Source organism: Peromyscus leucopus, chromosome 9 (assembly GCF_004664715.2).
Source record: "Peromyscus leucopus breed LL Stock chromosome 9, UCI_PerLeu_2.1, whole genome shotgun sequence".
Taxonomy (NCBI): Eukaryota; Metazoa; Chordata; class Mammalia; order Rodentia; family Cricetidae; genus Peromyscus; species Peromyscus leucopus.
This window is the reverse complement of record NC_051070.1, coordinates 71,846,921-71,857,976: the sequence shown is the minus strand read 5'-3', so window position 1 is coordinate 71,857,976 and position 11,056 is coordinate 71,846,921. Positions and strand designations below refer to the sequence as shown.

General features: G+C 40.6%; 1 pseudogene; it reads left to right on the top strand.

Annotated features, from left to right (window-relative positions):
* The first annotated feature begins 8,449 nt into the window (after positions 1 to 8,449).
* Positions 8,450 to 9,354, top strand: LOC114682283 (annotated as a pseudogene).
* Positions 9,355 to 11,056: the final 1,702 nt, after the last annotated feature.

Genomic DNA, 11,056 nt, shown 5'->3' with positions numbered 1-11,056 from the left:
TCCCCCAAATGGAGGTCTCCCACGGGGAGTCTGCAGAGCCCAGCCGACTGAGATCAGGCAGGCCCACGCCCATTTCCACTGCACCAAGGCTGTGCATGGAGTCACACCTCAGGCACCTGATTCCCAGAAGCCCGCCCATAGACCAGGGACAGATCTCAATCCCACTGCCTGGGCACCCGAAAACAGTTGGAGCCAAACAACCATCTTCCGTATCCAGAGGGCCCTGTCCTGTCCCATGGGGGCTCCACTGCTACCAGCCCACAGTTCATGGGTTTCCACCAGTGCGGCAGGTCATCTCCCCAGGTCCTCCCATTATGACCTCAACATCCCCCGCCTGCAGAATCTTTCCTCTCTCTCATCAACTGGATTCCCGGAGCTCAACCTGGTGCCTGGCAGTAGATCTCTGTATCTGCTTCCATCTGTCACTGGACAAAGGCTCTATGATGACAGATAGGTTATTTGCTAGGCTGGTCACCAGAGTACACTGGTCCAGGCACCCTCTGGACCACTGCCAGCAGACTAAGTTGGGGTCAGCCTTGTGGACTCCTCAGAGCCTCCCCAGCATCCTGCATCCTCCCACTCCCATGATGTCCCAATATACCATGGCATCTTCCTCCCTGCCCTCCCACTCTGTCCCTGCTCCAGTCCGATCCTCCCATTTCCCTATGTTCCTACCTCCCACTCCTTGCCCTCCACCATCCTCCCCCCCCACATCCAGTCTGCTCATGTAGATCTCATCCACCTATCCTTTGCAGGGTCATCCATGTGTTTTGGCATGAATCTTGAGATTTAATCTTGGTCTTCAGATTGCCACACAGGAAAGAAATAGATTTCTGCAGACACAGAAGAGCACATTCAGTAGAATTTAACAACAGAAAACAACAACAACAACAACAACAACAACAACAAGAACTACTAAAGAGAGCCCAAACTGAAATAAAATGGAAAATGAAAAATTTAGGAGCTCATACCTAACCTCTTGAGAACATCTCTTCTGCTTCCTTCATCAACAGCAGGAATTCCTTAGAGACTGCAATATTTTGGAACAGTATGAATAATCACCAGCTCTGTGCATTGAGTTTCTAAGGTTATGTAAGAATAATTAGTTAGCTTGTCCCTCCAGGTCATCAGCTTGATCTGTGTAATCTGGGACTATATATTCCTGTTTGCTCTTCTTACAGTGTTCTTTCTGCATCAGGAAGCTCTTGCTATTATATTCACTTCAGGATTCAAGAGTGAGCCTTCACCAGCCAAAAAGCAGGGAATGTTTGCCATATCTACAGCCTTTCATCATGGCCACACAGACCCACAGTTTAGTCACGTAAGTGTCCTGCCTGTAGGGCTACAACGGGTACTCAACTACCCTATGGAGGGAATGTAGGGACAGGAGAACCAAAGGAAATACAACAAGTCTAGATTCTGATCAAGGTGCAACTTTATTTTTTTCCAGAAGGGTTTATATAGTTCCTACAAGGTGGGGGGAACAAGAAGCTGTCATCTGCTTAAGGTGGGGCAAGCTAATAAGATGTTTGTATAAGATATTTACAGGGTAAAAGGGTCAAGGGCTCTGACTCAATGTCCTGTTGCTAGGCAACCTGTCAGTAAAATGATCTAGTTCCCTGTCTTATCTGGGGTCTGTATTTTTCCATTAACTAGAGATTCTGTCCTTGTCCCTGACATGTAAGTTCTAGGGAATTGAAGATGAAGAAGAGATAACAAGAATTATTATTTCTTTCTAATCATATGAACTGTGATAACTTAGGTAGCCTGATGGTATAATAACTATAATTTGAACCTATCTCCTGGTATCTTATGTTCTTAGTTGAGATGGTAGTCCTCAAATTCTCATCGGACTGTCCCTAGTGTCTCTTCTGCTTACTCCTATGCCCAAAGAGAGCAGAAAATATGCCCAACTAAGTTGTTTCATAAGCAATCTAAAGTACTGTGACATGATGGTGAGGGTGGTTTTGTAACTATAGCTTTTAAGAAAGCTACTATGAGTGTATGACTATAAGGTCTTCCCTGGTTGGAAGATCTGAGCTCTATGTTTTATGTATCTTAATCTTACTTACTTCATTAGTTCTTCAAAGTTCCAAAATTATAAGCTTCTGCCTAATTATTATTTTATAGAAAGTGAAAGACAAAGACAGTGTTTCTGTGTAACGTGTACTAGGTGGTCAGGTAGAAAAGAGTGAAGTCTTGTGTGAGTTACTTTGTCTGAGTAAAACACAAAATGATCTTTTCTGTGAAGAGTTGTTTCTTAATGATTTAAACAAAAAAAATGCCCATGTTTTCTTTCCCTTGTGGTTTCTAGACCTTTTATAATGGAATGTTTAGTTCTGCTGTGTGAATTGCAGGTAGTATATTTGAGGTGCATTTGGAACAGTCTCAAAACATTGAAACAACAATTCAACTCAGGCTTTTCTACTTCCCTTGGTCCACATTTGGCTTCACCCTCTGAAGTGCTGGGTTTACAGGTCTACAAAGACTGCATTCTGCATTCTACTTTTCTGAGTATTTTTGCTGCTCTCAGCATCCTCCATCATTCTGAGGCTCAGCCAGTAAGTTTTCAATGAGGAAATGCGGTCAGATCCCTCTGTCATTTGTGGTTTGAAAACATGAGAGCCTAAAAAGATATGTGCTGTTAAGACTCTGGATATATTGTTAAAACTATATGATTATTAAAATGAAAATATGTGTACATGAATAAAATAACAATGAGTGGGTAGAGAAGCTATGAATGTGAAGTAGAGTGCAGTGAGTTATAAAGGGGGTTTGAAGGTGAAATGGAAGGCAGTATATATATGTTATATTATCATTTTACTATAATTTGAAATATAAAAATAATCAAAAAAGAGCCGGGCGGTTGGTGGCGCACGCCTTTAATCCTAGCACTTGGGAGGCAGAGGCAGGCGGATCCCTGTGAGTTCGAGGCCATCCTGGCCTACCAAGTGAGTTCCAGGAAAGGCGCAAAGCTGCACAGAGAAACCCTGTCCCAAAAAACAAAAAACAAAAAACAAAACAAAAAAAAAATCAAAAAAGTAAAACCAAATCAAAACACCCCAGAATCAAAGAATGACACATTTGTTCCAAATTATTTTGTTTCTGCTATATATTTATGTGATTTAGGACATGTTATTTGTAATAATGAGACTCCTTAACAATCATATGACGAAGTTTTAGTAAGTATTTTTCCTATGTACTCTCCTCCTTATATAAGTATATTTTGTACATTGATATAAATTAACACTTTTAACTTTCATTTTTAGGTTTCATGGGGCCTAAAGAGTCATTGGCACAGATGTGCAATGAACAATACCTATTTTAACCATAAAGTAGACGCTTTCTCCTCTCAAAACACTGACTTCCACATATTTGATTTCCTTTACATTTTCTTTCAATTTAAGAATGTGACCTGGAAATTGATCCAAGTTAAATTTTTCTGGTGTTTGATTCCATGTCATGAACTTGTTGGGTCATCTCATGGTATTTGATAGCTGCACTACTGGGTTATCCAAAACATATACATATTCTCACCAGAAGATAAAAGAACATACAGGCATAAAGAGAAATGGAACGTCAATTTTGTGTATTGTGTGAAAACCCACTTTAGAGTTTCACATAATTCTATGGTTCAATGCCCTTTGGAAATACTCCCCAGTGAATTCATATTTTCTATATTCATACGATTTTAAATTTGGACAAATAAATCCAATGCCAATTTTATCATTTTATGAATGGATATGGGGTTTTATCCTGTGGTTTTTGTATGAGCATGGGCTATGGAATAAATCATAAATGTTCTCGAAATTCACTGATTCCGAACCAAGGCCACAGTCTTTTTTATTGGAAACAAATAGAAATATATTCTACATGTGAGTGCATCTCTTATTGCATTATTTTGGAAGAATTATAATTAGGAAGATTTTGCCATTTTTGGTGGCACATATTAGGAGGATGTCATTCATGGGAAAAGTAGGGAAATCATCATGCAAAGCAGATGGTATTTATATCTTGTAGTATCATAAAGTCAATAGTTCATACAGTGATACAAAAAGGGGTAATAGGATTCAGGTGATATTGACTGTTTTTATAGGGACAATTAACTGATGAATATTAATAGACACAGACATCTCTTGTTGCAAGTCTGACAGTTAACACATTTTTTCCAGTTACCATATTTTTTTATATATATTTTATTTTACAATACCATTCAGTTCTACATATCAGCCATGGGTTCCCCTATTCTCCCCCCTCCCACTCCCTCCCCTTACCCCCAGCCTACCCCCCATTCCCACCTCCTCCAGGACAAGTCCTCCCCCGAGGACTGCGATCAACCTGGTAGACTCAGTCCAGGCAGGTCCAGTCCCTTCCTCCCAGACTGAGCCAAGTGTCCCTGCATAAGCTCCAGGTTTGAAACAGCCAACTCATGCAATGAGCACAGGACTTGGTCCCACTGCCTAGTTGCCTCCCAAACAGATCAAGCCAGTCAACTGTCTCACCTATTCAGAGGGCCTGATCCAGCTGGGGGTCCCTCAGCCTTTGGTTCACAGTTCATGTGTTTCCATTCATTTGGTTATTTTTTTCAATAATTGAGTAAAACCGAAATTTATTATAAGCCACAGTCGTCCTAGGGACCTCCATGCTATATATATAGCCTCTATGCTTCTATGGGTTGTGGTCTGATTGTTCTTTATTTTATATCTAGAATCCACCTATGAGTGAGTACATACCATGACTGTCTTTCTGGGTTTGGGTTACCTCACTCAGGATGATTTTTTCTAGTTCCATCCATTTGCCTGCAAATTTCATGCTTTCATTGTTTTTCTCTGCTGAGTAGTACTCCATTGTGTATATGTACCACATTTTTTTCATCCATTCTTCCGTTGATGGGCATCTAGGTTGTTTCCAGGTTCTGGCTAATACAAATAGTGCTGCTATGAACATAGCTGAGCATGTATCTTTATGATATGAATCAGCATTCCTTGGGTATATGCCCAAGAGTGGGATGGCTGGGTCTTGAGGTAGTTCGATTCCTAATTTTCTGAGAAACCGCCATACTGATTTCCACAGTGGTTGTACAAGTTTACATTCCCACCAACAGTGGAGGAGTGTTCCCTTTGCTCCACATCCTCTCCAACATTGGTTGTCATTGGTGTTTTTGATGGTAGCCATTCTGACAGGTGTAAGGTGGTATGTCAGAGTCATTTTGATTTGCATTTCTCTGATGATTAAGGATGTTGAGCATTTCTTTAAATGTCTTTCAGCCATTTGCAGTTACCATATTTTTAAAAGGTAACTAAATAGCTAATGGCATGAACAGAGGAAGGTAGATGCACTTTTGGATGACTGAAGTAATTTTTTGACTGAATTAACAAGCCTGCTCAGTTAGAAACCACTTGACTACTTAGAGATTAACAAGGGAAAATTCTTGTAGTCAGTGTGCATGCCTGCATCATGGACAGAAGGGAGCCAGTCAGGGTCAGAAATCCCTGTTTGCTTTTACAGTTTCATAGCCCGAAGTTACGATTTGAGTAATTAACTATGTTTTACAGAGACAGAAATTCCAATGTGATTGTTTGGACAAATGGGGAGATTTTCATGTATAGTGTTGTCATAGTTCTCTGGAGACAGACCAAGACTGCTTTGACGGGGCGGCTGTTGATCAAAGTTCTTCTGTCTGCCTGGCAGAACTGTGCTCTCCTGAAAAGACAACTGGGAGCACTCCTTTAGCTACTTTCTGTGGTTTAATATTTCCTAAGCAATCTATAGGTCCTATTAAATGTCAGTTTATTATCCTTAGTTTCCAGTTTTTCCTATATAAATATGACACTTAAACACCAATGCATGTGTGTCCATGAGAGAATGATTCAGCTAATACTTGTGCAATAGATATGGGAGACTCACAAATAGACTTAGTACCACCTTTCAATGTTAGCAAATCCGTTTTAGGAACAGCATGGGCTGTGTTGCATACTACTGAATGAGCATCAAGTATATATTAGGTTAATTTAAAATGTCTCCTTATACGTATTTCAATAGACATTTATATAGAAATATCACTGGAAAAATCTGTCCCCTGAGTTCCTATCAGCCATTGAGCAGATGAACTAGACAATGAAATCATGTAGAGCCACTGAATTCAAAGTTCATTCATCATAATTCAAATTTCTGTAAAATATCACATCTGACATACATAATATAAAACACTTATAATTTAGTAATGGTGAGTTTCTGGTTAAAAGTATTATTGCGGGGCTAGAGAGATGGCTCAGAGGTTAAGAGAACTGCCTGCTCTTCCAGAGGTTCTGAGTTCAGTTCCCAACACCTACATGGTGGCTCACAACCATCTGTAGTGAGATCTGGCGCCCTCTTCAATGTACATAATAAATAAATAAATCTTTTAAAAAAAAGCGTTATTGCTTAGAAAGTATTAATTGAATACTTTGTAAATGCCAGGAAATATTCTAAGGCAGTGGTTTCTTTTTTTTAAAATTTTATTTTTCTTTATTAAGAAATTTTCTACTCACTCCTCTTCTCCTCCCTCCTTCTACCCTCCAGCCCTCTTTCCCAAGCCACCCCACATCCCCACATCCCCCAAATCGAGGTCTCCCATGGGGAGTCAGCACAGCCCAGCATACTGAGCCTAGGAAGGTCCAAGTTCCTTCCCACTGAACCAAGGCTGTGCAAGGTGTCATACCACTGTCACCCGATTCCCAGAAGGATGCCCATGCACCAGGGACAGATCTCGATCCTCCTGCCTGGGTGCCCTCCAAACAGTTGGAGCCAAACATCCGTCTTCAGTGTTCAGAGGGCCTAGTGCAGTCCAATGGGGGCTTCATAGCCACCAGTTCACAGTTCATGGGTTTCCACTAGTGTGGCCAATCATCTCTGCAATTCTTCTGTCATGATCTCGATATCACTTGTCTGCAGTAACTCTCCTCTCTCTCAGCAGTTGGATTCCCAGAACTCAGCCTGGTGCCTGGCCTTGGATCTCTGTATCTGCCTCCATCTGTCACTGGACAAAGGCTCTATGAGGACAGCTAGGTTATTTGCTAGGCTAGTCACCAGAGTAGACCGGTCCAGGCACCTTCTGGACCACAAGGCAGTGGTTTCTAACCCAGGTTTAAGTAAGTATAATCTAGTACTTCCCATGTACATATTCTGATTAAATTGGGCTGTAAAGTCCAAGATCTTGTGATACTTTGAAAAGCCATGGGAAAAATACACTGCTAACTGTTCAGAGACTCAGTACTCTACACAATTTAAGTGATCTTTAATAATAATATCTGCTCTAACAGACCTAGTGGAAAAGCAAGTGGTATCTGCTTTAGCCATTAGGGCATTGCCCATGTGTTTACATCACTAATACTTTCTGTATTATAAACCTTTTATGTTTTAAGCATGTGCTCTGACCAAAGAGTGAACCTGAAATTTCCTCTGTAGCTGAGATAAGAACCTTGACATCTATGCACCAGGCCTGACTTACATGCAAATCACTTTACTCTCGAAGGAGGAGGGACTTAAATTAGGGCTCTGGATCAACCTGATTGCACTTCAGAAAATCAATGGCATTGCTTAAAATAGGAAAATCATGTTTGGTTTTTTGTTTGTTTGTTTCTTTGAGACAGGGTTTCTCTGTGTAGCTTTGCGCCTTTCCTGGAACTCACTTGGTAGCCCAGGCTGGCCTCGAACTCACAGGGATCCGCCTGCCTCTGCCTCCCGAGTGCTGGGATTCAAGGCTTGCGCCACCGGCGCCCGGCGATAATGTGGATTTAACTAAGATATATTTACAAAATTTTGAAATATATAAGAGAAATAAGGGATACAAGTACTAATAGGTTTTAAAAATCTAAGTTTTAAAGGAAGGCTTGAATCTCAAAACAAAAAAAGTGGAGAATATTCTTTTTAAGTAAAAAAAAAAAAATACCTATAGGAGACATTGGAACCTGAAAATAATTTTCAGGGTAGGAATTGTTAATTTTTTCTTAGAGACTAGGACTTTACACTGTCAGATATATTTTAAGAAAAATCAGCCTGCTCCATGTTATTGCAATAAAAAGTAGCTTCAAGTTTTTATTTGATTTGATTCAGAGTTCTCCTGAAGTGAAGCTTCTGCAAAATATCCATTTTGTCCTAAAAAGGGTTTGCTTTATTTTATTGTGTCTACAGGTCAGCTGTTTACAGTAATTCTGGCCTCACATCATCTAGATTACTGTATTCAAAACGGTTCTCATAAGAGGGAATACATGAGCCAAGAACAAAACAACATTTAGGGTGTGACATTTACTACAATTGAGGAATTATTAATGAAGTCACAATAGGCTTGAGAAAATAATCAATATTTGTATTTACTTGATTCAACTTGTGAAGAGGGTATATATGCATGGTGGTACCATTGTTAACAACATTTTTGGCTTCCTCCAAAAATTGTTCAAAAAATAAAAACATGAGAAACTCAACATGTGTACCAGAATTCCGTTTCATTCAACTCTCTGAGGATCCAGACGTCCAGACTGTCCTCTTAGGCCTTTTGTTGTCTATGTATATCTTAGCCCTGTTTGGAAACCTGCTCATCATCCTGACAGTAAGCTCTGACTCCCATCTACACACACCCATGTACTTCTTCCTCTCCAACCTGTCCATAGTTGATACTTGTTTCATCTCCACCACAGTTCCAAGGGTGATTATGGACCTCCAAAGTCACTGCCAAGTCATCTCCTATGTGGGCTGCCTGACACAGATGTCACTGTTCATAATATTTGGATGTAGGGATAACATGCTTCTGTCTGTGATGGCATATGACCGGTTTGTGGCCATCTGCCACCCCCTGTACTACCAGGTCATTATGAATCCCAGTCGCTGTGGGGTCTTATTTCTAGGGTCTTTTCTCTATAGCCTTGTGGAATTACAGTTGCACTATGTGGCAATATTAAATTTTACAAATGTGAGGATTTTATTGAAATTTGCTACTTCTTCTGTGACCCTTCTGAAGTCCTTAAACTTGCCCATTTTGATACTGTCACCAATGTCGTTGTCAGATTCAGTACAGGCACTCTCTTTGGGTTAATTCCTATTTCAGGGTTATTTTTTTCTTACTTTAAAATAGTTTCCTCCATCATAAGATCACCATCATCAAGTGGGAGGCACAAAACCTTCTCCACCTGTGGGTCTCATTTGTCCATTGTTTGCCTGTTTTATGGAACCGGAGTAGGAGTAGGAGTGTACTTCAGCTCCTCTCCAACACATTCTCCTAGAAGTAATGCGGTGGCCTCAGTGATGTACACTGTGGTCACACCTATGTTGAATCCCTTCATCTACAGCCTGCAGAACAAGGACATAAAACTGCCTTAAGGAAGATTCTTAGCAGAGCATTCTAATCACCACATTCTTTATCAATTTACACACACACACACACACACACACACACACACACACACCCGTACATGTAATTTCCAGTTATTGACTCACACACTATTACTAATTGATACTTCACAATATTGCATGATAAAGTGGTAGTCACTAAGGTTTCACATATGGTGAATGGGTAGTTTTAGAAATGCACAAAATTGAAGTTAGAGAGATGAAACTTTTCTAGGGATAAAAGATGCACAATGAACAATCTCTAGAGTATGAGTGTAAGCAACACCTAAAAGCTGCACATAAGCCAATTTAAAATGGTTAGTCTGCTGAGATTGTGTTTTAGAAATGACAGATAACCAGTCTTGTCAACCAGGCTGCCTTGAACAGGCCATGCATGAGGAAGATATAAATAGACTTGCTAATGTGCAAAGGGAAAGCTCAGTATGCCTCATCATTAGATATCCTAGACTTGCAGGTTTCTCTTGGATTTTTTCTCCCATTGATTATGAGGATAGCTTGAGACAATGATCAATGGTGGATGTTAGATATGAGACCCTCTACCTGCCCCTCTAAGTCCCAGAAATCAAGCTACATTCTCCTGTAGTCTGTCCTCTCTAAAGACAACCCTGCTTTGAGTACTCAGGCTGGGGTGGGTGGGTAGGTGGATGAGGCAAGAGCAATCCAGTTCCCCCTCCTTACAATAGCAAGATAAATTCATGATCCTACTCAGTACATGAATCTTCATTTCCCTTGGTATGCTGGTTAGTTTTTCCCAAATAGAGTCAGTGGGAAGAAGGAATATCCATTGAAGAAAAGCTCCCATTAGAATTTTCTGTAAGCATGCCTATGTGACATTTCTTGAGTGATGTGGGAGGGCACTTCAGGCAGTGCTACCCTTGGGCAGGTGGTTCTTGAAGGTATAAGAAAGGTACTTGAAAAAGAGCTTAGAAACAAGCCAGTAAGTAGCTTTCTTTCATGATTTCCACTTCTGTTTGAGTTCTGACACGAGCTTCAGTCAATGATGGACTGTGATTGGGATGTATATATCAAATAAACTATTTCCTACCCAAGTTGCTTTTGGTCATTGCATTCATCACAGCAGTAAAAAGCACTAGGAAACAAATACACTGTGTCTGACCAATCAAATGGTGAGGGACTTCCTACCCCCAGACAAACTATACAAGTAATAAACACTTGTTCTGTAGGATGTTTCTGAGGGCCACTGAGGGGCCTATCTTTCCCTTTTAGAACCCACATCATGCTGTACATGGCAGGTAATTTTCCTTTTCTTTCACATCAAGCATCTCACCCTTCACAGCCCCACCATGCTGCCTCTGGTGTGAGGTTCTTTGAATGAACTTCTACTTCAAGGTCTGATCATGTCCCCTTCACACTATGGTCACAAGACTATCTCCTAATTGATTAATCTTTTGTCACCTCCTTTCTGGAACCTGCTACCCTGACATTCTGTTCTCTGATTTATAACAGTGAAGGACTGGGAAGATATCATTTTCCAATCTATGCACTGGAATTTATGGCTGTGTGGAATTTTCTGGAGCTGATTTCCTTTGAAGGTATTTGCCTCCCTCCATGAGAAAGAGTGAGAACCTAACCCTTGCATGCACTCCTGGGGTTGTTTGGAGTACACAGTTGTTTACTCTGACTGACTTTGTTGGTAATGTATGATTACTCT